The sequence below is a fragment of the Giraffa tippelskirchi genome, chromosome 2 (assembly GCF_054371585.1).
Source record: "Giraffa tippelskirchi isolate mGirTip1 chromosome 2, T2T-mGirTip1v1.2.pri, whole genome shotgun sequence".
Lineage (NCBI taxonomy): Eukaryota > Metazoa > Chordata > Mammalia > Artiodactyla > Giraffidae > Giraffa > Giraffa tippelskirchi.
The window spans coordinates 37814571-37840739 of record NC_137276.1 but is presented as its reverse complement, the minus strand read 5'-3'; the positions used below and the strand labels follow the sequence as shown (position 1 = coordinate 37840739).

The window sequence follows — 26169 nt, the reverse complement described above, 5'->3', positions numbered from 1 at the left end:
TGGAGGGATAACATTAGTAAATCTCATAGGCTTTGAAGAGAAGGACCTCAGAGAAAAACAAAACAGATAATTTTTAACAACTGGAAGAGAGTAATGTTTTCTTTCCTTCCAAGATTCCTTTAGAAACCAGCAAATAAAAATTATTTTTGTTTATCTCTATTTAACCTCATGTTAAATCAATTTTGCCATTTTTGTTATTTTTAACTTCATTGAACTCTATCCTCGTCAGACTTTTTTTCATGATGAACTGTTTTTAGATAACATAGTTTGGAGGGCTAAACTAAAAATTAGATGAAAATGCTTGGCATGGGTATATTAATAGAAAGTATTATCTCCTTTTTTTTCTTTTGACTGATTAAATATAGGAAGAACTAGTGAAACAGTTTTACTCCACACTCTACAGATCTGAGCTCTGGCTCTAATGGCCTGCTTTAGCAACGAGTATCTTAATGTCAAAGGCATTCACAGAACTTGCCCTTCTACAGTCACTGGAAATTGAGTTACTGCCATGAGATTGGCAAACAGACTGACTGCAGGTTTTATATGAGAAAAACACTACCTGGGTTGTAATTGAGTGTGGATTTCATCAGAGGTGGAAATTGTCCTGCTGATAAGTTTTTGTCTTTGGTGACTACTTTGCTCCAGTTTCTAGCACAAGGCTGGACACCAAAAAGATGTTCGGTGCGGGGCATTCCAGTTGTTTCATTGCCAGGAAGCATCATTTGAGCTGAGACTTAGGACCACTCGGGAAGATAATACACTGAAATACTGAAAGAAGGTGTTACAGCAATTATCTTTGGGAGCAGGAGAAATTTCTTCCTCTGAGCGTAGTTCTAATTGTTTAGCAGAAAGAAATGTCAGGCCATTTTTAACCATATTTTGTCATAGACAGCTGTGACACTTTCTGCAGTAGTTCCTTTTATTTTTTTCACTCCTTTAACACCAACAATAAAGGAAGTTTACTTTTTCCTCTTTTATAAGCTCACAATACATGATGCACAGTCATTGCAATTATTCCCAGAAGTGGCATGGTCTTGCATTTATCGCTTTTAATCACTCATTGGAGGACACCATGTTTCCTATTAGCAGTAGTGAACTTCATGTCATTATGCATAATTTCTTCCAGATGAGCAGTAGCACTTAACTTTCTGGTTCAAAATACTGATTTATGCTTAAAACAAGCCCAGCTTTTACAGAGTAATTTCCCAGAGCAGAGAATTCAAGTCTAATTAAACACAATGTTTCCCCATCAATGTTTTCTCGGTGACCAAATCATTCCTTAAGAGGTAGACAGGTATCAAGCCTGGAAACAATTTTTAGATCTGGGGTGGACATTAATAGAAAGAGTAGCTTACTGATGCATGACAACAGTCATGAGCAAACTAAAAATAATTTATAGAATAGTTAATTTTCTTTAAATGCTGCATTGCAGGGCTTTATGCACATTCTGCTTCATTGCACTCTCATAATCCTTATTGAGGTTTTCCTCCTATGCAAAATACAGAAATAGGAATTTAAAAGAAACGTTGGAATTAAGTGCTATAATTTACAAAGGGCCTACTTTGTGCCAGTGTGTTAAACATGTTACATAGTATTACAGATAATTAAATCCTTTATCCAAAAACCTTCTAGCCCTGTGTATTCCAGAATTCAGAATTGTTTAGATATTAAAAGATAATAAAGGAGAAAAGGGAATTCCCTGGCTATCCAGTGGTTAAGACTCCATGTTTTCACTGCTGAGGGCCCCAGTTTGATCCCTGTGGCATGCCTCCCCCCAAAAAGAGGAAAAGAGAGAGAGAGAGAGAGATAATAAGGTACATGTATCCCATGTTTTGCAACCAAGTGAGAGCTGGTATAGCATTTTGGAGGCAAATGAAATATTTGCAGTGAAACACAAGAGTCATCCTATTAAGCAGGACTAAAAACACACCCACTAAAAAAAGGTATTACATCAGTAATCATCACTATGCTTGTCATATATTTGCAAAATAATTTTTTCAAGGTTTCTGGATTTTGTATGTGTGAATTAGTTATTGTAGATGTTTAGACAAGTTGTTTAAAGAGAGATTAAATAATCTGCTCAAAGTTACTACAGCTAGAAATCAGCTAGACTGAGTTTCAAACCCAGAACTGTCTTCCTCCAAAGTCTATGTTCTAATAGATGAAGAGAATAAGACAGGTCAAACATCCTGGGGTATGATCTTAAAGCAGAGCAAAATAGAGGTGCAGCAGAGGGAGGAACATGATAGGAAAAAAAAAAAGATATTAAGTTGAATAAAGAAAGAGGAAACCATAACATGAGCCATCCAAAGTTAGCAGAGAGATAATTAAGTGACATCAGAACAAGAAAGGTGAGGGACTTCCCTGGTGGTTCAATGGTTAGGATTTCGCCTTCCAATGCATGTGTGGGTTCGTATCGCATGCCTTGGGGCCATAAAATCAAAACATAAAACAGAAGTAATATCATAACAAATTCAATAAAGACTTAAAAAAAAAAGAAAGAACAAGAAAGGTGATAGACTAAGTGATTAGAGGAAAACAATGTGCTGAGTCTCCTTGAGCTTGTATGGAAAAGGTGAGGCTGAGTGGGTTCTGTACAGATGGGAAACTGAGGCTGTGTAGATGACAAGAATCTTCTCATTGCATCAAAACTGTCTCCAATTGCCATTGGAGATATTTAGCTTCTGGATATTTAGCAAACGATATTTAAATGATGCCTGAAAAAGTGAAAATGAAGATGGTAGTTGCTCAGTCATGTCTGACTCTGTGTGACCCATTGGCTGTATCCCACTAGGCTCCTCTGTCCATGGGATTCTCCAGGCAAGAATACTGGAGTGGGTTGCCATTCCCTCCTCCAGGGGATCTTCCAACCCAGAGATCGAACCTAGGTCTCGTGCATTGCAGGCAGATTCTTTACCATCTCAGCCACCAGGGAAGCCCACCATGCGGCAAACACCAGGGATAAAGCGGTGGAGATAATGGGAATGCATCTGCATTCTTGGTCCCAAAACTTATTACTGTGCAACCTTAGCAAAGTTGCTTAACTACTCTGCACTATAATCAGTTCAACTGTAAAATCAGGATAATCATATCTACCTCATAAATAGTAAATATTAAGAATTAAATGTTTAAGGACATGAAAAGAACTTAGCACAGTGCCTGGCACAAAGCAAGTGGTATATCCTTAGCCAATATTATTACATGAATTTTATCCTTTGAGGCAACTGGTTACTCCAATCAAAGAAAAACTCCCACATTCTAGGAGTATCTGCAAACAGCAAACCAGAGGACAAAGCACCAACTTCTGGTCAAATATAATTGCTGTCCAATAAGCAACCCTGGTGAGTTTGCTCTATTTTCAGCTCCAACTCTACTTGTTGTGCTATCTTGAGTGAGTCATTTAATAGCATCTGCTTCCCCTTCTGTGAATTGACTTCTGCTCTTTAACTCAAGGGTGTTGCAGGCAGTTCAGGGATAAATGAAGGAGAAATCATTGTTCTAGCTAATACACTGCTTTAAAACATTTCTTTATAGACAACTCTCTTGAACTTGAAGACTAGGAAAGACACACTCTGAAAGAAAGCAAGCTTCCTTTGCATGTTCATACCTGCATGAGTAGAATTTGTATGAGCAACCACGATGTAAGTAAAAGGAACCTGAACAAATACTGCTTTTCTCAGTCTCACAGTAATATTCCCATTCAAAAGTATGGTGCTCATTTGAATACAATTATCATTTTTTCTCAAGTCAGAAAATTGAGAGTTGCTAAAAGAACTGATCTATTTCAGCTACTTTTACAGTATAGATGGATAATCCAAAGGATGGTCATTTGTTCCTGGCAGGTACCATTAATAAAATGTCTTGTGGGCAGTTACTTTCATTGAAAACCATGTGTGGTTCTCTGCCTACCGACCTACCTATACAATGCGGTTCTGCAAAAGAAAAGAGTCAGAATCCGATGACTTGGGTGCACAACTGGGAAAGCTGCTGTGAGGGGATAATTAACTGAAAGTACAGTGCTTTGTTATATTTGCTATAAATAAAACGTGGAGAATCCATGTTTAAACTGCAAGTGGAAAACCACCATCTTTATTACATAGAAATATATCTGGAAAAGATACATAGAAATATATAGAAATATATCTGGAAAAGCTTGGATCTTATAACTATAGCACCCTATTCTCTCTGGGCTACAGTTTCTAAAATTTAAGGGCAGTAGCCAAGGGGCATAAAACCTTATCTTTTGTCTAGAATGGAAAACTAAAATCAGGAGACAGCAGCTTATAGAATAGACCTAACTCCTCTCCCCGAAATACAGATACACTCAGTCTGGATTTTCTCATCTTCCAATCATTCTCCAGTCACACTCAACCACTTACAGATGCCCAGCCCTGCTGTGAAGTCTCTTCAGTCTGTACATCTTATTCCCTTTCCCATGTCCTCCTCTCATCTTCTGGTTAACTCATACTTCAGGGTTCACACTGTCACTCTGAGAGAGCTTCCCTGACCTACGTCTCAGTTAAGAGCCCCTCCTTTGTGCTCACTTAGCTCATGTCCCTCAGATTGATGAAGGTTTTGCTCCTTCTCTGCCTCTTCCTCTTGACAACAAGCAAATTGGAGACAGAGACTCTATTATAATCATAATTGAATCCTCAGAACCCAGCTGCACAGTGCTAGTCACATAACTGCTGCTACTGCTCAGTCACACCCAACTCTGCAACCCTATGGCCTGTGGCCTGCCAGATCCCTCTGTACGTGGGATTTCCCAAGGAAGAATACTGGAGCAGGTTGCCACTTCCTCCTCCAAGGGATCTTCTGGACCCAGGAATCGAACCTACGTCTCCTGCATCTCCTGCATTGGCAGGTGGATTCTTTACCACTAAGGCACCTGGGGAAACCTAGTCATGTAACAGACACGTGGAAAACATCTATGGAATGGTGACTGATGGAATGAATGAGGCTACTTGGATGAATTTAATCAAGGGATTCCTGATTTTTTTTCTAGTTCACTGTACCATTGCCTAGGTAAACATCACAATACAAATTTATCACATGTAGCTCATAAACAGGCTTCTGGGTTTGTAGCCATCTAGAGCTGGCAGCTCTAGATCATCACAAGGTTCCAATTCCAGTTCAGAGTGTAAGCAAAGTTATGGTTATAACCTCTGTCACAGAAAAATTAAATATATCTTGGCAACCCATTAGTAGTTTTGCTGATGAGAATGAACAGAGTGAAGAGGGGAAATCTCATTAAACTTGAAAGTATTTTTAGTCAGAGAACATTGGCATTAGATTGTCAGAAAATCAAATGGAAGGAAATTGTGATGAACAGTAAATATATTAGTGAAAATGGTCAAGTGGAATCATAATTCAAAGAATTGCCTACTATTTCTACCAAATCACAGTCTGGTTGCCCAGCAACTGCTTCATACGGGAGCTGCACAGATTGATGACATATTAGATCCCAACCTCAATAGTGGACTGACAAGCCACACCATTAAGTCCTGCAGTCTGACTTGCATTAGCTTTATCACCTTATTACATTTTAAATGAGTCTTATCTTTCACCTACACAAAAGATGAGGTCTATCAAAAGAGCACACAAATATCTTGGATGCTTTGAGATGCCTTGAATGTCTTTAGGATAGCTGAATTCATTATACATACTGATTCAATTATCTGTGCTGTCCCAGACTCTTTCCACTGCACTAGTTATATGCTAGTGATGAAAGGTGATATCCAGGCTAGTCCTTGTAGAAAAAAGGGTGTGTGCTGTCTGTGCCAGTTTTGAGTCTCATCTTCCTTCTCATCTCTTACTTTACTACCCACTATCAAAAGAAGGAAAACAGCAAACTAAACCTAAGGTTAACATTTTTTGTTAATCAATAGGAGAAAATAACTGTAATAGAAAAGATACAAAAGGTTATCAGTGAATCCACATACAAAATGAATAAATAAATAAATAAAATAAAATTAACATCTATTAAGGATTACTATACCATTCTTATATGTTATAAATGTCAAACATTCTAATATGCATTTGGGTTAATACACTGATTACTCATATGAATTAATTTTATGATACATACTATTAATAGCATTCTCATTTTTTAGGTGAGGAAACTAAAGCACAGAAAGTTCAAATAACTTGATACAGGTCAAATATCAAGAAAGTATCAGAACCTGGATTCAAACCAGGCTGCCTGACTTCAAAGACCACACTCTTAAAGACTGCAAGTATTGTCTTTCGAGAATAAATGAAAGAAAATAAGTATAGAAGAAAATGCTTGTGTGTCTAGTAATCAAAGAACTACAAGTCAAACCAAACAAACAGCAAGCTGTTATTTACCAATTCAGCTATGATTTTAAACAATGATATTCAATGTAGACAGTGTTTGTATAGCATTTGATGTGAGGAATCGCTACTTTACTCCCAACTTTTTGTTTAGTTGTACCACGGTGAAATGACAATAATTTGGAGGTGTAAGAGTGATTTTCCACATTAATCACCTATATACATACTTTCAGTGAATCATAGGCACCTTTGTAATTACTTTCTTTCATCCTATGTTGTCTGTTCTAATTCTATTTCTTGAAATGCAACGATGTCTATTTAATCTACTAAAAAATGGGTTCGTGAAAATATTCAGTGTAGACAAGGATGAAGTAAAACTGAGACTTTTAAATATTCACTGTAGAAAGAATAAAGCAAAACAGACTTTTAGAAACCACTGATGAGCATACTAATTAGCATATACTTTCTAGGGTGAACCTAGGCATTATTGCAGGAGGATTACAAAGCTTGTATCTTTGACTTAATAAAAGAAATCTATTCTAAACAAAAAAACAGAATTTTAGGGAATCACAAACATTAAAGAATATTTGCTAAAGCATCGTTTACAGTTGAAAATAATCCAATGTCCAAATTCATGAGACTCTTATGAGGCTATTAAAGAATATCTAAAATCAGAGCATATAAAAATTCAGTGTAACATAAAGTGAAATCAGCAGAATATAGTTATGTTTATTGAATGACCCCTATATCATATATTCAAACACAGAGACACGTGTGTGTATGAAAACAAAAACACATATATAGAACTACTTTCCAAAGAGAAAAAGAAGGGAAGGGAGAAAAAGAAGCCCTCTGAAATATGTAAATAACTTTTGGTATTTATTTTTAGATAATAAAATAATAGTTTATCTTTTATTTCTAACTATTTATGCTTCTTAATGTAAAGGTATTACAGGAGCCTGGCAGGCTACAGTTCATGGAGTTGCAAAGAGTCAGACACAACCTGCACATGCACATATCTCTTTACTATCTTCTAATAATTCTCTTTGAACCTGATTAGATGACCAGAAAACTAATCTAGTCATGAATTATGCTCAATCACTAATGTTATACAATGGCTCAATGTTTACCACTCCAATTTAACATTTTAATTTAAATAAGTATCTTTAGTGCCTTAAAGCAGAGGTGATAATATGAAAATTTCAGTTTTAAAAAATATCCTTAGATCAACACTGTGTTTTGTAGTGTACAAAGTCCTTTCTCAGAGATTATAGAACTAGTTTGATCCTAAAGCAACTTTTCAGTAGGCAAATTCTAATATAAAAACAGAAGAAAAGGAGCAGACTTCACTGCTAGATTCCTAGGGCAGCATGATGCCTGATCTCTCACCTTCTCCTTACCCAGCACTGAACTAAGCAGATGCGAAATTCTTCCTGGCCAGGATCACACGGTTGGTCAGCAGTGGGATCAAGACCCAGATCAGGACCAAGATCCTTTGATCCTTAATCTGGTGCACTTTCCACTAACTCATCAGAATAATCATGTGGTCATTTTGTGAGGAGCACATCTGGAAGAGGATTTCCATTTTTCTGGGCTTCCAGGCTCATGTAGAAAACCAGCATGGAGCATATAAACTTTTGAGTAGACTAAGCCTGAGATTAATTCATAACCAAGTGTTTGCTACATGATTTTTGCAAGTCACTGAACTTTTGTTGGTCTTTTAATCTGTAAAACAAGAATAATGATGCCCAAATCTGTAAGGCTGTCATAAAGATGAAATAAGACAAGGTATGTAATATGTGCATGGTGTCACATGAACCTTGGGTACAATACCTACTGCCTTCTCCTGCCACCCACCTTCTCACTGCCTCGCCCCACTGATGCACACGGGCACAGCCTTGGTTCAAGCCTGCCCATCTTCCTTCCTGATTCAAGAAAACACGAAGTTAAGCACCATCCTACAAAGAAGTAATGTAGAACACAATGGGTTTCAAACTTTAAAAGCCCACTTCCCCTAAATACTTTCTTATAACTCAGTACATTTGCTAAAAAGAGTGTTCAAGCTAATATAGACCATCAGATCTCTTCTGATGCTAAAAATAAGAAGCTACTTGGATAATGCAGCATTCAGGCATATGTTCAGCTTAGAAAATGTTAACTGAGTAAAATGCAATTTTGACTACAGGTGGCCAGGGGCTTCTGAAATCTTTCATTTTTGTTATTTTCTTTTTAAACATGGAAAATCTGGATTGAAGATAGGCAATGGGAAATGCACATACATTTTATCTTGTGACTCAGAGGGCTTTTTACTAAGCCTAAAAGCTTTTGGCTAAAGTGCAAAACCACTAGAGACTCATTTTGAATAGCAAGAGAAATTGAAAGGATTTCAACTCATTGGCAGTTCCAATGGCTGGCAGGAGGTACCATTTTTTAACTGATTTTTCAAAAACATTTAAGTCATCAAGCTTGTAGATTTTAACCTTTCCAATTGAGTATTAGCAAACCTTCTTAAGGAATGAGACTTTTGAAAAATCCTGTTATCTAGACTCTTACTTTGGAAGTGGGGAGTCTGGAGACACTGATGGTAATCCTAATGGAATGAAGGTTCCCAATTGAATTTTAGATATAAGGCCAAATTCTTAATCGCTTACATGAATATAGCAGAGAAGTCAAGGAAAGACCTCATTAGAATAGCTCCTGCCACAAAAACTCTTGCCAGCAAGTTTTAAAATCAGGCTTTTTTGGTTTTCTCTTCTTTGCACACAACTGCTAACCTTGCAGTAGGAATGCTTGAACAAAATGTCCATTAATTACAAGGAGAGTCCAGAGAGTGATCCATATATCTAAGGAACCAGTCTTGTAACAGTCAGACAGACTGCCAGTAAATCAGGCACCTGGAGGCAGCTTGATTGGGTGAAGCCCTTTGGTGCTCCCGTCATTGTTCATTCAAAGTAAAAAGATTCTAAATTATAAGATGAAATGCAGTGAAGCCCAACAAAACTCTCATTTTATCCTTCATGATTATTTTCCCTCTCACTGGAGATATCTAATATTCAATTATGAACAGATATTTTTGCTCATTCATTTTGAGGTTACAATTGTTTTATTGTTCCATGAGCATAAACTTTCCCTACCAGTTAGATCATCAAGCACCGAATAAGATAATTATTTTTTCAAAAATCCTGTAGTACTAAGCCATTTGAGTTTTAGAAAAAAAAATTATAATTTATAAATAATTAGTTATTGTTTTACTTGCTCTTCTATGATTTTTGTTCACATCTCATTTGGAGCATTGAAAAATACTGCTGTAAAATCACAATAAGCATTTTATATAAAAACACATAAAATATAAAATACAAAAGTATAGATTTTATGATGTAGCGGAATTCCCTGTGTATACGTCTATATTCCCTGAAGGCACAGAAATTATTTCTTTCCTGCTTGTAGCTTCTTGCCTACAACAGTGCTTGGCACACAGCAGGCACTTAATCAATGTCTGATAAATGACACTGAGGTAGGAGGTAGATGGGCTCCCCCGCCCACTGGGTAAAGCGATAGGAAATTCATTCCCTGTGGACTGAAACACCAAGATAAGAATAACAGGATAATTAAGGGAGGAGGCTGGACCCTGCCCAGATCACATAATTCTCAATCTCAAAGTCAGGAGACCTCCCCGACCACACATGTGCAGAAAGGCTCCTAGGAGGTCAAAGGGAAATGATGCTAAGGAATGCTCTACCCATAGGCCTCTTCAGTGGAATCCATCTTGGCTAAGAGATGCATGAGCACATATGGGAGGATCCTTAGATATACTGAATATGGACTCTGAACCAGGCAAATCAAAATGATTGGCCAAAGGGAAACCAGAAGAAATGCCCCATAAAAGTAATGCAAACTGCCATGAGGGCGTGATTCAAGGACTCTCCCTCTGAGTCTGCCTGTGTATCTATCCACATGTACTGTACTTTTTTTCCTTCTAATAAATACTTGCTTCACTACTTTCCATCTTTGCAGGAACTCCTTTCTGCAAAGCTGAAGGCCAGGGACCTTATCACTGGCCACTGGTCTATTGGCTAGGATTTGGTGCTCTCACCACCACGACCTGGCCTCAATTTCTGGCTGGGAACCCAAGCCCCACTCTAAGCCATTGCAAGCTGAGGCCATCCAAGATCAACATAACAGATTCTGATTTACTCCTGTTGGTATTATTGGTCATGTCTCTCATACAATGAAAAGGGAAGTTTTAAGAAGTACCATGATTATCCAAAGTCAATCAGTGCCAGAGGCAGAAGCAAATCTTAGATGATCTTTCTGCTGTCCTGAGAGAGTGACCTTTCCACAACAGTATCCTGTTTCCAAGCAATCTCCTGTCTTAACTTCATAGGGACAAAGTTAAATACCCACAGTGGTTGCAAACAATGTAACAAGTCTCATAGATGTGTCTGTGTTGGAGATAGCTGTAAAAGAACTGCTTCCTATAAAGTTAGCTGTCCAGCCAGATGAGTTACACTCACTCATGAATATATATATTTGGTTGTCTAATCAAATATTGCTAATTCCCCAGACAAAATAATCACTCTTTTGGGTTCTTAGGAGAAAATTCTCTCCCCTTACCAATTCTGGTCACTCAATAGTTTCCTCAAATCTTGTGTTCTTCAATTAATCTAAGGAATTGAGGTGTAGGGAGGTGCAAAGGAAACCAGAATTTCTTGCAAGCTACTCCTATTTCCTACAACTCATTATCTCCCCTAAGGTAGTAAAGCACAGAGTCATAAATGGGGGAAACAAAATGCCAGGGAAATGACACAAGAATGCAGGAAAAAAATAAAATTTATATCTCAAAACGTTATCTAGACATAAATATATATAAAGTATGTTTACAAATCAGGAAAAAAATAATACTAAAGCAAGAACATGAATAGAACATTTACAAAATAAGAAATAGTATATGTCCCATCTCTATTTTTAAAATGGTCAACTTTACTAGTAATTGAAGCTCAGATGGTAAACCATCTGCCTGTAATGCGGGAGATCTGGGTTCGATCCCTGGGTTAGGAAGATCCCCTGGAAAAGGAAATGGCAGTCCACTCCAGTACTCTTGCCTGGAAAATTCCGTGAATGGAGGAGCCTGGTAGGCTACAGTCCATGGGATCGCAAAGAGCTGGACACGACTGAGCAACTTCATTGAATATAAATATGAAGATACAACCAGAGATTATCATACTAAGTGAAGTCAGAAAAAACAAATACTATATGATATCACTTGTATGTGAAATCTGAAATATGACACAGATAAACTTATCTATGAAACAGAAACAGATTCACAGACATAGAAAACAGATATGGTTGCCAAGGGGTGGCAAGGTGGGGGAGAGATGGACTGGGAGTTTGGGGTTAATAGATGCAAACTATTGCATAAAAGATGGATAAACAATAAGGTCCTACTGTATAGCACAGGGAACTATTTCAATATCCTAAGATAAACAATAATGGAAAAGAATATAAAAAAGAATCTATATATATGTGTGTGAGTCACTTTGCTATATAGCAGAAATTAATACAATTTAAATCAAATATACTTCAATAAAACAACAAATTGAAACTTATAAAAAAAATTCTTATACTTGTAAAAATGAAAAAGTTTGATAATGGCCTGTATTGAAGAGAGTAAAAAGGGCAATCTTGTTAGCAGACTTCTCAAGGAAATATTAAAAATATGCATTTCTTTTGACCCAGAAATTCCATGATTTTGTCCATCAAAAGTAATCATGCAAATTGACAAGGATGGTTGTATGAAGATGTTCATTAAAACAACCTCAATACCCAATAATAGGAAATTGGTTTTCAGTATGGACCAGACATTGCAATAACATCTTATGCAACTGTCAGACATGATGCTAGGTTAAAACAGAGGTTGATAAAATAGTATTGAATTCTACTCTGTGTGTAGTTCTAAGTCTGAAGTGCCATATAATCAGAACGGTGGGTATTTCTTAAAACACCTTTTAGAGATTTTCTTTTTAAATTTTTTAATTGGGTCATATTTTTTGTGATTTTTGAATATGTATTCCTTTTATAATTGGATACACATTAACCCTTATGGTCATTGCTAGAAATATAAGAAGGAAAGATAGGATGGAAGGAGGGAGGAGAGGTATCTGGAGTAACATTGTCTAACTCAAAGATTTGGCAGCAAAGAGTGCTAAAGGGGAAAACATAAGAGGATCAGAATAAAAGACAAAATCCTCTAGAGAACTTTGCCCTTTAATTACCCTGGAGTTCATCTCTATGGCTAAGGTCTATTGGCCAGATGGTAAAATATTGTATTGTATCACTTCCACCTCAGATATCCTCTTATCATTCACCTGACTTTCTTCTTCAGTGGTTCCTCCAGGAGCTCAATCTCAGCTCCCCTTATGAATTTTTTAAGTTCATAATTCCTAGGATTGCATATTATTTCTGTCCATGTCATCTGCTCAGGATTTATAATTCTCTTACCTGTCAAAATGCATACATCTTGATATCTGTTAAATACCAATTGATGCTAATGAGTTAATATATTAACTATGACTCAAAAGAAATCTATTCTCACAAACACTTTTTTATAAGGGTACATGTTAGGTTCTTGAGAAAAATAAAGAGCAAGCATGATTCTTATACTCAAGTTTGGGAGACTATAAATAAGAGCACCTAATTAACACCAGAGTTTTAAAAACCAAAAATATGAGCTACATCACAGAGCAATATGTGTTTTAAGACATCTGTGGTGTCAGATGAGTTGGAGATTTGGAAATCTTAAGACCTGAGTTTGAGACCCATATCTGCCACTTCCTTTATCACTTGAGGTTTCTTAATTTCTCTGGGTCACAGTTTCTTTTTTATGTTAGATACTACAATAGCAATAGTTTGTTCGTAGGATTTAAAGAGATCACATATTTGTAAACATTGCATTCATGGATGAACAACCATTGATGATGCCCTTCAAACTCATGTATATTATTACACTCTGTGTGATAGTCTGCCCGGCCCACCTCCATGTTAGGCCAACTAGATTCACTTCTCCCTGCCTCACAGAGATGATCTACATTAAAATCAAGTAGGAACAATGCACCTGAGTCTTAGAAGCAGCCACACTTCTACAGCTGAACTATCACATCTAGTTAGATACCATTACTGGGTCCTGGACCCTGGGAAATAACTAGTCACTTCTCTGAGCAATAAAAAATATTGGACTAAATATATGTTTCTGTTGAGTGATATGAATAAAGCAGACAGTATGTGAACCTTATTTTTTAAATATTCCCTTTAACCTATGGTCCTCAGTGCCAAAAATTTTTCAGAAGTTGTAGAGAAGGTAAAAAAGCATAATCCCTAATTTATTTCTGCTTCAATCTAAATGAATAATTTTCAGACTGAAAGAAAGAATTTGCAGTTATTTTAAGGGCTTGGGTCCTATCTTCTACTTTCCCACTTAATTTAACTTTGGCTTCAAAAAGACTCTGAAATCCCAAACATAAAATACTAGAAGAAGCTCCGATTTCTTTGCAAATGGCAAATCTTTCAAATAATGGTTGTGATAGTACATCCACTATTCTCCTGCCTCCATCTTTACTGAGGTATAATTGACAAATAAAAATTGTGCATATTTAGAATGCACATGTGATGATTTTACATAAGAAGTATACACTATGAAATGATTACCATAATCAAGCTAATTAATAGCTCCATCATCTCACATTTGTGTGTTTGTGTATATGTAGTAAGAGCATTTAAGATCTATTGTCTTAGATAACCAGGTGTATAATAGAGTATTGTTAACTATAATCACCATGCTGGACTTTAGATTCCCAGAATTTATTCATTTTATAATTCAAAGTTTATACCCTTGAATTTGAGAGAAAAGGAGAATGCGGGCATTATTACATAGGTTCTTGCATTAGAGACTGGCAAATAATACTTTAAAGAGAAAAAAAGATAAAATGCTGTAAATTATGGATTTTATAAGCATGTAATTGAACCAATAGCAGAATTCTGAAACTGCTTATGCAGTAAGTGATTTATGAGCCTTTAGCATATAATCTTATGATCACTGGCTTACTAAAATTAAGTCTCATTGTGAATGTGGAAGAGCTTGTAGACTTATTTTACATGTAAGTCTGTTAGAATGAGCAACAATGTATTGTATTCAACACTTGCTGATTTCCAAGGCACTTTCACTGAATTTCTTGAAATCTCATAACAGCTCCATAGGCTAGAAATGAGATTGTGTTCCAATTTTAAACAGGAGGAAACAGACAAAAAGTGACGAAGGGTTGCAAGGGAGCAAAGCCAGTGACTGGGAGAGCCAGAATGTTGACTTGAACTTGTGATTGCTGATCCAATGCCCACTGTGATTGTACTTATTCTCCAGTGGTCAAATTTATAGATGTGAAGGTATTAGGAGGAATATTTACTTTGCAGTTTTTTGAGCTATTTGACAATGGAGTGATTTGTTTTATAAATAAATGGAGTCCCTTTAAGTTCAGTAATCAAACTAATAGTGAGGTGGCTGAGAAATAGGACAAATAATTCTTATAGTGGTAACCACTCAAGTCTCTGCATCTCTAAATTCTAAATTAGAAATTTTTGTAATGCTTCAATCAATCAAGCAGACCAGATTTTTCCTGGACATGTGCTACAGACTAAAAATTGCTTAATTTTCAACCATTGTTAAATGAATTGACACTAGAATGATTTCAACCTAAGTAATCACTGACAGTTTCTATTTAAGTGTTAAATCTTTGTTTTCTGGGTTAATTGCTTCTTTTTCTGGTTTTCATCATATTGGAAGTCATAATTTTGAAGACCGGCCATTACATTTCTGCATACTTTATGCAACTAGTCATGATGCAAAGATAGGTTGTGATTTACTTAAAATATCTTTGCTTATTTGACCCTTATATCACCTCATAATTAAACACATTTTTTATTTATATCTATTATTTTCTTACTTTATATGACCCTCCTTTCTAAATGCAAATAAGAAGCAGGTACTTAAAAATCTCCAATATTTTAGAATCTTGTTGGAAATAAAAAAGCAGATTGAAGTTCCTTCAATGTTATTTTTTCACCCAGCCTTTTATTTCCATTACTGCCACAGTACTCCCTGACATGCATGTGTGCATGTGAGTGTGCTTGTGCCTGCATGTTGTATACATACGCACATACATGTGTTTACACAGAGTTACACAGTCCCATTCAAAATAATTTGAAAATTTCACCAGGCACACATTTAAGGTCATACAGGATTTAGGTCTGGCATTTAAATTAGGCTGAATCACAAAACAACCATCAGCAAAAAATCAGAATTAGTCCTCACACCTATAGTCCTGTGAATTTTCTTCACTTCCTTACCCCCCATTTTTCCCCACCTGCTTTTTAACCTCACCCAATACCAATAAAAACTGGCTCTGAATGTTCTCAGCTTCATTTCCCATGTGATAAGAAGCCCACTTGCCTACTTCTGAGTTTCAGACCTTCCCAAGATATTGTTTATCCTCCAGTCTTTCCATATCTAGCCACTCTGTTACCACCAAAATTCACTTTCCCAATCCCCCCCACCCCCAACCCATGTCACATCCTGTGCTTGTTTGTCCAGTTTGAAGAAAGGAGAGAGGAGGATCAAAGAGAGAAGACAATAGTGCTACCAGGTAAACAATGATAGTTTGTCAAACCTTTTATTCCCAAGGCACACCTGTTCTTCCAAAAGATTAGATAACTTCTTCGAAGTCTCTAGTCTATGTCTTAGTCATGGGTTAGTAGTTATCACTGTGGAAAATTTCACTGGGACAAGGTTTGTCACAGGTATTACATTTCAATAATTTTTCATGGCCTAATTTTCCCTAAGAAACCAAGTGAGGGGAAAAGTTGCTCATGTTCAGCTAATATATCTATTTAATAGGCAGTGAAATGCTTGCTCCTTGGAAGAAAAGTTACAACCAACCTAGACAGCATATTAAAAAGCAGAGACATTACTTTGCCAATAAAGGTCCATCTAGTCAAAGCTATGGTTTTTTCAGTAGTCATGTATAGATGTGAGAGTTGGGCTATAAAGAAAGCTGAGCACTGACGAATTGATGCTTTTGAACTGTGGTGTTGGAGAGGACTCTTGAGAATCCCTTGGACTGCAAGGAAATCCAACCAGTCCATCCTAAAGATTCTTTGGAAGGACCGATGCTGAAGCTGAAACTCCAGTATTTTGGCTACCTGATGCGAAGAACTGATCATTTGAAAAGACCCTGATGCTGGGAAAGATGGAAGACTGGAGGAGAAGGGGATGAAAGAGGATGAGATGGTTGGATGGCATCACTGACTCAATGGACATGAGTTTGAGTAGACTCTGGGAGCTGGTGATGGACAGGGAGGCCTGGCATGCTACAGTCCATGGGGTCACAAAGAGTTGGACATAACTTAGCGACTGAACTGAACTGAAATGCAGTAATATCATTTTAAGTGAGTTAAAATTGCCGATTTAGAATCCTTCTGTGGCAATATTAGAGTATTTGCCACCCCCACCCACCCAAACAACAGTGTTTGAAAGATGATATTATGGTGCTACTAAAGATAGGCTTCCACTTTGAGGACATACCTAGAGGGCCCAGATTTAATTCTGAAACTAAGAATCTGACTTATAATGCAAAGCTCCTCACATACAAATACGATCAAAACAGACAGTGTCTTAGGTTATCAAAAGAAGTTACCTTTGAGCATAAGGTCTACCTTGATAGGATTGCTCTAGGGCCACTAATTCAAGCACTTGAGACTACTGTACTTGGCTTTAGAAATTCTTATCTGTTAAAATCAAAATAGACCTGTTTGTATACCATAGTAAGTCAGATTTAGCCATTAATATCTGAGTGAATTAATTTATCGGTCTTTTCTTAAATAGATAAGAACTTTGTATGAATGAAGTCTTATAATTCTGTTACAAAGAGTAAAATAAAGAGAAGTACAAAACACTGCAAGGGAGGGCCATGCACAGCAGAACCCTGTAGAAGTGTACAGAGAAAAACAAAAGTAAACAATAAGGATGAAGACTTCTGCTTCCTTAAAGATGGAGTAGACATAGTTTTTCCTAGTCCTCCAAGTAAGTACAGCTAAAATGACTGGCTTTATATGCAAAACAAATATAAGAAGACTGAGTGGTGAGATAAAGAGGGAAAACTGGCTAGGAGTTTAAGGAGTGACATATTTTTGAGTTACCTTGGGATTTGTTTTTTGACTCCTATATCCAAGACTGGATGCTGGAGAAGCCAGTAATCAGGAGATGCCAGTGAGAACAGACATAAAAGCCCCAAGGAAATAAGAGTTCTGATCCTCTCTAGTCAAAGGACCAGGAAAGGAAGAGTTTACCAAGATATAAAACTTTTAGCCAATAAGTGTTCTAGCCCAGTCAAACACTATAGGAAAACAACAACAACAAACAGTAGATCTCTCAACAGAAACCATGGAGGCCAGAAGCGGCATAGGATTATACAAATGTTGAAAGAAAAGAACTGTCAATCCAAAATTCCATAACCAGCAAAAATATCCTTCATAAATGAAGTGAAAAAATCAAAATATTCTCAGATGAATTGAAACTAAGAGAGACTGTCACCAGCAGATTTATCCTAAAAAGAATGACTAAGAAAATTCTCTAAACAGAAAGAAACAATAAAAATAAGGAATTGTGGGACATCAGAAAAGAGGAAAGAATAATGAATAGAACAAAAATATAGGAAATAATAATAGACTTTCTTCTCTTGAATTTTATAAATTATGTTTGAAACAGAATGATATCACTATGAAGTAGTTTTCAATATTTGTATAAGAAATATTTAAGACAATTATTTTATAACTGTGAAGAAAAAATGGATATAAAGGGGAGCAAGATATTTAAACATCATTCAAACAGGTAGACTATGATAAGTTATGTATGTGTAACTTAATACCTAGTTGTTGTTTAGTCACTAAGTAATGTCCAACTCTTTGCAACACCATGGACTGTAGCCTGCCAGGCTCCTCTGTCCATGGGATTTCCCAGGTAAGAATATTGGAGTGAGTTGCCATTTCCTTCTCCAGGGAATCTTACCAACCCAGGAATTGAACCCACGTTCTCCTGCATTGGCAGATTCTTTACCCGTGAGCCACTAGGGAAGCCTAAATTAATACCTAGATCACTACTAAAAAAGTTACACAAAGGCATACACAAAAACACTTCAAATAAATGGGAATCTAAGTATGTTCAAATAAAACACAGGGAAGAGGAGAAACAGAAATATAAAAAGGAGAGAGCCCACAAAAATGGCATTTCTAAAACATCAATAATTACATTAAAAATAGCCTAAATATGTCAATTAAAAAAAATAGAAATTGGCAGTTGGTTAAAGAGAACAAATGAAAACATGGCTTAACTGTATGCTGTCGATAAGAAACTCATCTTAAATAAATATAAAAATATAGATAGGCTGAAATTTTAAAATATGGAAAGATATACCATGCAAACATTAACAAAAAAAGTAGGGATAGTTATATTAATATCAGACAAAAGGAAAGAAATTTATCAGGGACAGAGAGGTAAATTACATAATGATGAAAGGGTAAATTCACCAAGAAGACATAGTAATCCTAAATTTGTATGCACCAAACAAGAGACATTAAAAACATGTAAAGTAAAAATGACAGAATTGAAAGAAAAAAGAAAGAAATCAATAATTCTAGTTGGAGACTTCAACATCATTCTCTCACCAGTGATAGAAAAACTAGACAAAATCAAAAGTGTGGAAAAACTCAATAATATCATCAACCTATAGGATCTAATCAACATTTATAGAATGTTCCATGCAACAATAGCAGATTATACAGGAACACCATGAAAAAATATGAAACACTGTGAGAATTACCAAAATGAAACACAGAGACACAAAGTGAGCAAGTGCTGTTGGAATGCACCAAAAGATTTGCTCAGTGAAGGATTGCCACAAACCCTTCATTTGCAGATAATGCAGTATCTGTTCAGTTCAGTTCAGCTGCTCAGTTGTGTCCGACTCTGTGCAACCCCATGGACTGCAGCATGCCAGGCCTCCCTGTCCATCACCAACTCCCGGAGTTTACTCAAACTCATGTCCATTGAGTCAGTGATGCCATCTAACCATCTCATCCTCTGTCATCCCCTTCTCCTCCTGCCCTCAGTCTTTCCCAGCATCAGGGTCTTTTCCAATGAGTCAGTTCTTCGCATCAGGTGGCCAAAGTATTGGAATTTCAGCTTCAGCATCAGTCCTTCCAATGAATATTCATTCAGGACTGATTTCCTTTAGGATGGACTGGTTGCATCTCCTTGCTGCCCAAGGGACTCTCAAGAGTCTTCCCCAACACCACAGCCCAAAAGCATCAATTCTTCAGTGCTCAGCTTTCTTTATAGTCCAACTCTCACATCCATACATGACTACTGAAAAAACCATAGCTTTGACTAGATAGACCTTTACTGGCAAAGTAATGTCTCTGCTTTTTAATATGCTGTCTAGGTTGGTCATAACTTTTCTTCCAAGGAGCAAGCATCTTTTAATTTCATGGCTGCAGTCACCATCTGCAGTGATTTTGGAGCCCCCCAAAATAAAGACTGTCACTGTTTCCACTGTTTCCCCATCTATTTGTCATAAGCAAAAAAGCCTCAAATCAATATTCTAAGCTTCCAACTTAAAAAATTAGAAAAAAGAACAAAATATACCAAATATAAGAGAAAGGAATGAAATAATGAGAAAAACAGAAATAAATACAAACAGAAATAGAAAACAATAGAGAAAACTAATTGGGCAGAGAGAAGAGAGTCCCTTGGACAACCAGGAGATAAACCAGTCAATCCTAAAGGAAAATCAACCCTGAATATTCATTGGAAGGACTGATGCTGAAGCTGAAGCTCCAATAATTTGGCCACCTGATTTGAAGAGCCAACTCATTGGAAAAGACCCTGATGCTGGGAAAGACTGAGGGCAAGAGAAGAAGGAGGCAACATGGAGATAGATGCACAGTATTGAGATATAACAAATAGAATTGTTATATATAAAAATATTTAAAAGAATCGGGGTTTAGAATAGGAAAGCAAGGCTGATTCAATATTTGAAAATCAGTCAATATAATCAGTCAAGAGGATGAGATGGTTGGATGGCATCACTGACTCAATGGACATGAGTTTGAGCAAACTCAGGGAGATAGTGAAGGACAAGGAAGCCTGGTGTGCTGCAGTTTATGGGGTTGCATAGAGTCAAACACAACTTAGTGACTAATCAACCACAACGAGGCAGAGGGACGCTGGTTCTTTGAAAAGAAAAACAAAATTGATAAGCCCTAGTAATAACAGCAAAGGAAGAAAAAAAAAAGAGTAAAGAGGCAAAATATTAGTTTCAGGAATGAAACAGGCTATATCACTACAGACTCTATAGACATCAAAAGCATAATAAGGGAATACCATGAATAACTCTACACAGATAAATTTGACAATTAGATGAAATGTACCAATTTCTCAAAGAGTATAAACTGTTCACAACTGTGAAACTGGTATAAAATATATAACACTAAAAATACATTACATAGATCATCTGAATTTGTAATTTAAAATTCCTCTAAAAAAGAAATCTTCAGAGCCAGATGGTTTGGCTGAAGAATCTGATCACATGTTTAAAGAGCAATTAACACATATTCTATGAAATTTTTCCAGAAAATTAGATAAAGGGGGACACTTTCTAACTTATTCCATGATATAGGCATTCCTCTGGCATTAAACAAGACAAAGAACAACAAAAAAGAAAACTACAGAGTTATATCCTACATGGAGATAGATGTACAGTATTGAGATATAACAAATAGAATTCAGTTATACATAAGATATTTAAAATAATAAAATAGGGTTTAGAATAGGAAAGCAAGGCTGATTCAATATTTGAAAGTCAGTCAATATAATCCATCACATCAACAAGGTAAAGAATTAAAATCACATGATCACACTGATAAAGTGTTTAATAAAATTCAGTGCCTAGTCTTGATAAAAACTGTAAAAACTCTCAGAAATCTAAGAATAGCAGGGAATACACTCAAATTGATAAATAACAGAAAAAGCTTCAGGTTATTACCTTTGCTTCTTCTGATAAACCTGCTATAAACTACAGGGTCCAGTGATCCCCTCCTTAGACTTCAGCTGCCAGTCACAAGTCCAGGTTGTCACCTGTACTTCTGCATGATTGGCTATGAATTAGAAGTTTGATAAATTTGCTAGAATGGCTTATAGATCCCAAAGAAACATTTTACTACATCACTGGTTTACTATAAAGGGATGTAACTTGGGAAGAGCCAGATGGAAGAGTTGCATAGGGGAAGGGTGCACAGCTTCCCTGCTCCCTCCCAGTGTACAACTTCTCCTACTCTCCACATGTCCACCAACCTGGAAGCTCTCCAGAGCCTGTCCTCCAGTTTTTATGGAAGCTTCACTACATTGTCATGACTGATTAAATCATTGGCCATTGGTGATTGATTCAACCTCCAATCCCTCTCCCCTCCCAGGAGACGCGTGACAGCATCTCCTTTAAGGATGAAATGCTTAAAAAGCTGACTAGGTAGAAGAATTGGTGAATTGGCAAGCCGCATTGTGAAGAGGGGCTCTGGATCCAGCAGTTTTGTTGGATGTAGTTCCTGCATCTCCCAAGTACCTTTGCTCTCAGTGTGGTCAGTTTCTCCAAAGATACATCTCAGTCTTTTGCCCCGAGATTAAAAGGTTGGCTGGTAGTATTGTGGGAGTCAAATGAGGCCTAGGTTTTGGGACAGAGTAGTTCACCTTTTGGGCTTCCCAGATGGTGCTAGTGGTAAAGAACCTGCTTGCCAATGCAGGAGACACAAGAGATGCAGATTCGGTCCCTGGGTCAGGAAGATCCCCTGATGGAGGGTGTGGAAATCCAGTCCAGTATTTTTGCCTGGAGAATCCCATGGACAGAGGAGCCTGGTAGGCTACAGTCCCTAGTGTCTCGAAGAGTCAGACACAACTGAAGCGACTTAGCTAGAGTCCCTAGTGTCTCGAAGAGTCAGACACAACTGAAGCGACTTAGAACACACACACAGTTCACCTTCAAGTATGGTTTTCATTTAATCCCCCTGTTTTCATATGATATCTTACCTATCCCTCCACCCCTAGTTGTACCTGCTATTCACAACAGCATAGTGTGTAGCATTTCCACAGAGTAAACACCATCCCCCTGCCCCAACCAATGGAGAAGGGGAGGCTAATGCCTCAGAGAGGAAGGAAGAACTTTTAGAAAAATCTCTTTTAAGTTTTAAATTAAAATTTCCCCTGGTGAGATGATTGATTCAGGAACTAAATCCAAAATTAAGCTCTCCACTCTGCTATTGGCAGCCAGGTACACAGTGGGAAAGGCAGGGCAACTCTGAGGTCAAGGCCAGGCTGGCAGAGCTTGGGCCTCTGACCCCCACTGGATCTGAAGTCCCACACAAGCCCTGCACACCTAGCTGGAGACAGAGGTGACACAGGTGAGGCTACAAGAACTGGAGAGCCACTGAGTAGGGGTAGGGAGAAGACCCCACACCTTCAGCCACGTAGCATCTCTGGGAGCCCCTCCTGCAGCCACTATATGGAGTGGGGAGGTGGTGGTCCTTCCAGAGGGAGAACTTTTAAAGAAATGGATAGACTACTAGAACAATATCACCTACTAAGAATAAATCATGAAGAATAGACAACCTTAACAGACCAATAGCAATCAAGGAGTTTGAATCAGTAATCAAACATCTCCCAACAAAGAAAAGTCTATGAACAAATGGTTTCGTGGTGAATTCTACCAAACATTTAAAGAATTAATGTCAATCCTTCTCAAACTCTTTCAAAAGTTGAAGAAAAGAAAATGATTCCAAACTCATTTTACAAGGTCACCATTACTCTGAAAGCAAAGCCAGAAAAAGACAGACCAAGGAAAGAAAACTCAGGTCACAATCCTTGATGAACAGACACAAAAATCCTCAACAAAATATTAGCAAACTGAATTCAATCACATATTAGCATGATCATAAGAAAACATGCACTTTACATGAGGATTTGGAAATCACCAACCCTGAAGATAATTTCTGTTTTTTTTAAGTTTATAAAGCCAAGCAAACTGTAAATTCTACTTCTTGAATATATTAACTGAAGAATTTTTAAATGTTCTTTGTAGGCAGGTTACAGTAGAGTACACTCAACAGATGCTGAGACATAAATTAGAAGAATAAAAAGATCCAGACCTACCTTTTAATAGAGTGAGGAGACATTTTACACCTTTTCACAGATGAGGCCCAGAGTTCTGACTCATTGTACAGCTGGTTACTGGCTGAGTGAAGATAAAGCTTGTGCTTCTTAGTTCTTACTCTAGACTTCTTTCATTTCTACCACTTTGAGTCTACAAAAATAAAGTAACAAAAGATCATATAGCAAATTGAATCTAACAGCACATTAAAAAGATCATACACTGTAATCAAGTGGGATTTATCTAAGAGATTTAAAGTATCTTCAGTATATGAAAATCAATCATATGTAGTGTGATAATGTACATAATGTAGTGTATGTACACTACATTAACAAACTAAAGAATAAGAACCATATAATCTTCTCAATAGATACAGAAAAAGCTTTTGACAAAATTCAGCACCCATTCATGATAAAAACTCTCCAGAAAATGGGCACAGAGGGAGCCTCGCTCAATATACTAAAGGCCATATGTGATAAACCCACAGAAAACACCCTTCTCATTGTTGAAAATTTGAAAACATTTCCTCTAAGATCAGGAACAAGACAAGGATATCCACTCTTGCCAGTTTTATTCAACATAGTTTTGGAAGTCCTAGTGACGGCAATTAGAGAAGAAAAAAGGGCATTCAAATTGAAAAAGAAGTAAAACTGTCACTGTTCGCAGATGACATACTATACATAGAAAATCTTAAAGGTGTTACTAGAAAACTACTAGAGCTCATCAATGAATTTGGTAAATTTGCATGATCTGAAATTAATACACAGAAATATCTTGGATCTCTATATACTAAGAACAAAAGATCAGAAAGAGAAATTAAGGAAAAAATCCCATTTGCCATTGTATTAAAAAGAATAAAAGATCTAGGAATAAACCTACCTAAGGAAGTAAAAGAGCTGTACTCAGGAAATTATAAAGATACTGATGAAAGAAATAAAAAAATGACACAGAAAGATGTACCATATTATTGGACTGAGGGAATCAATGTTGTGAAAATTATTATACCACCCAAAGCGATCTACAGCTTCAATGCAATCCCTACCAAATTACAAATGGCTTTTTTTTTTTTACAGAAGCAGAACAAAAAATTACAGTTTATATGGAAGCACAGAAGACCCCAAATACCCAAAGCAATCTTGAGAAAGAAAAACAAAGCTTAAGAAATCAGGTTCTATTCAGTCACTCAATAGAAATTATGTCTGAAATATGATAACAAATGCCACCCTGAAAAAAAAAAAAAGAAATCAGGTTCCCTGACTTCAGACTATACTACACACCTAGTCATCAAAATAGTCTGGGACTGGCACAAAAACAGGCATATAGATAAATGAACAGGATAGAAAGCCCAGAGATAAACCCAACACCTATGGTCACCCAATCTACAACAAAGGAGACAGGAATATAAAATAGAGAAAAGTCTCTTCAATAAGTGTGTGAGGAAAACTGGACAGCTACATGTGAAAGAATGAAATGAGACCACTCCCTAGAACCATACTCAAAAATAATCTCAAAATGGATTAAAGACCTAAATGTAAGGCCAGACCCTTTAACTCTTAGAGGAAAGCATAGGCAGAACACTAACATAAATTGCAGTAAGAACTTTTTTGATCCATCTCCTAGAGTAATGGAAATAAAAACAAAAATAAACAAATGGATTTAATTAAACTTAAAAGCTTTTGCACATCAAAGAAAACAATATTCAAAAAGAAAGACAACACAGAATGGGAGAAAGTTTTTGCAAACAGAGAGACCCACAAAGGATTAACCTCCAAAATATACAAATAGCTCATGCAGCTCTATATAAAAAATTTTTTAAATGGGCAGATCTAAATATATATTTCTCCATAGAAGACATATAGATGGCCAAAAAGACTATGAAAAGATCACTAAAGATCACAAAAAAAATATGAAAAGATCAACATCACTAATAGAGAAATGCGAATAAGGGAATGGTTACCCACTCCAGTGTTCTTGCTTGGAGAATCCCCTGGACAGAGGAGCCTGGCACACTACAGTCCATGGGGTCACAATGGACAATGTGACAATGTCACAATGGTCAGTCATCATGACTGAGCAACTTTCACACACAGTCTAAGCACACATCTTGAAAAAGGTAACTAGGAAGGAAGACTGGGAAGATGGGAGATGCAAATCATGTTAGACAGCAATTCTTTAAAATAACAACAAAAATAGATTTAGAGGAGGAGAGGACAGTTTTACATACTCTCCTGACTTGGGGAAAAAGAGAAAAATGTAAAAGGTCTAGTTCATTATTTATTCATTTATTCAGTAAATATTTCTTACTAGTTACTATATGGTATTTGCAGGGCTGAGTCCTGGGAACATGATGGTAAACAAAAAAAGACATGGCCCTACCCAGCAAGAGCTTACAACCCAAGAAAGGAGACAGATGTTTAGCTCAGCAATAGCAAAATTTTAAGAGCCATCTTGGAGAAAGTAGAGGGGATGGGAAGAAACTTCCCCAAAGAATAATAAAAGATTTACTCAAGGAAGTGGTATTCATCTGAATCAAGGGATGAGTTAAGAGCTACACACTGAAAATAGTATCCCAGATGAGAAA

The 26169-nt window shown here is 36.8% G+C and overlaps 1 protein-coding gene across 2 annotated transcripts in view; it reads right to left on the bottom strand.

Annotated features, from left to right (window-relative positions):
* LOC145531861 (uncharacterized) overlaps window positions 1-25581 on the bottom strand; it is a 289352-nt gene extending 263771 nt beyond the window's left edge. For both annotated transcript variants that reach the window (XR_014072821.1, XR_014072822.1), the window contains exons 1-2: window positions 25550-25581; window positions 23591-23741 (exon numbers count right to left, since the gene is read on the bottom strand). The gene's annotated coding sequence lies outside the window, so the exon portion shown is untranslated. The remainder of the gene's footprint in view (window positions 1-23590; window positions 23742-25549) is intronic.
* Between the last annotated feature and the right edge of the window lie 588 nt (window positions 25582-26169).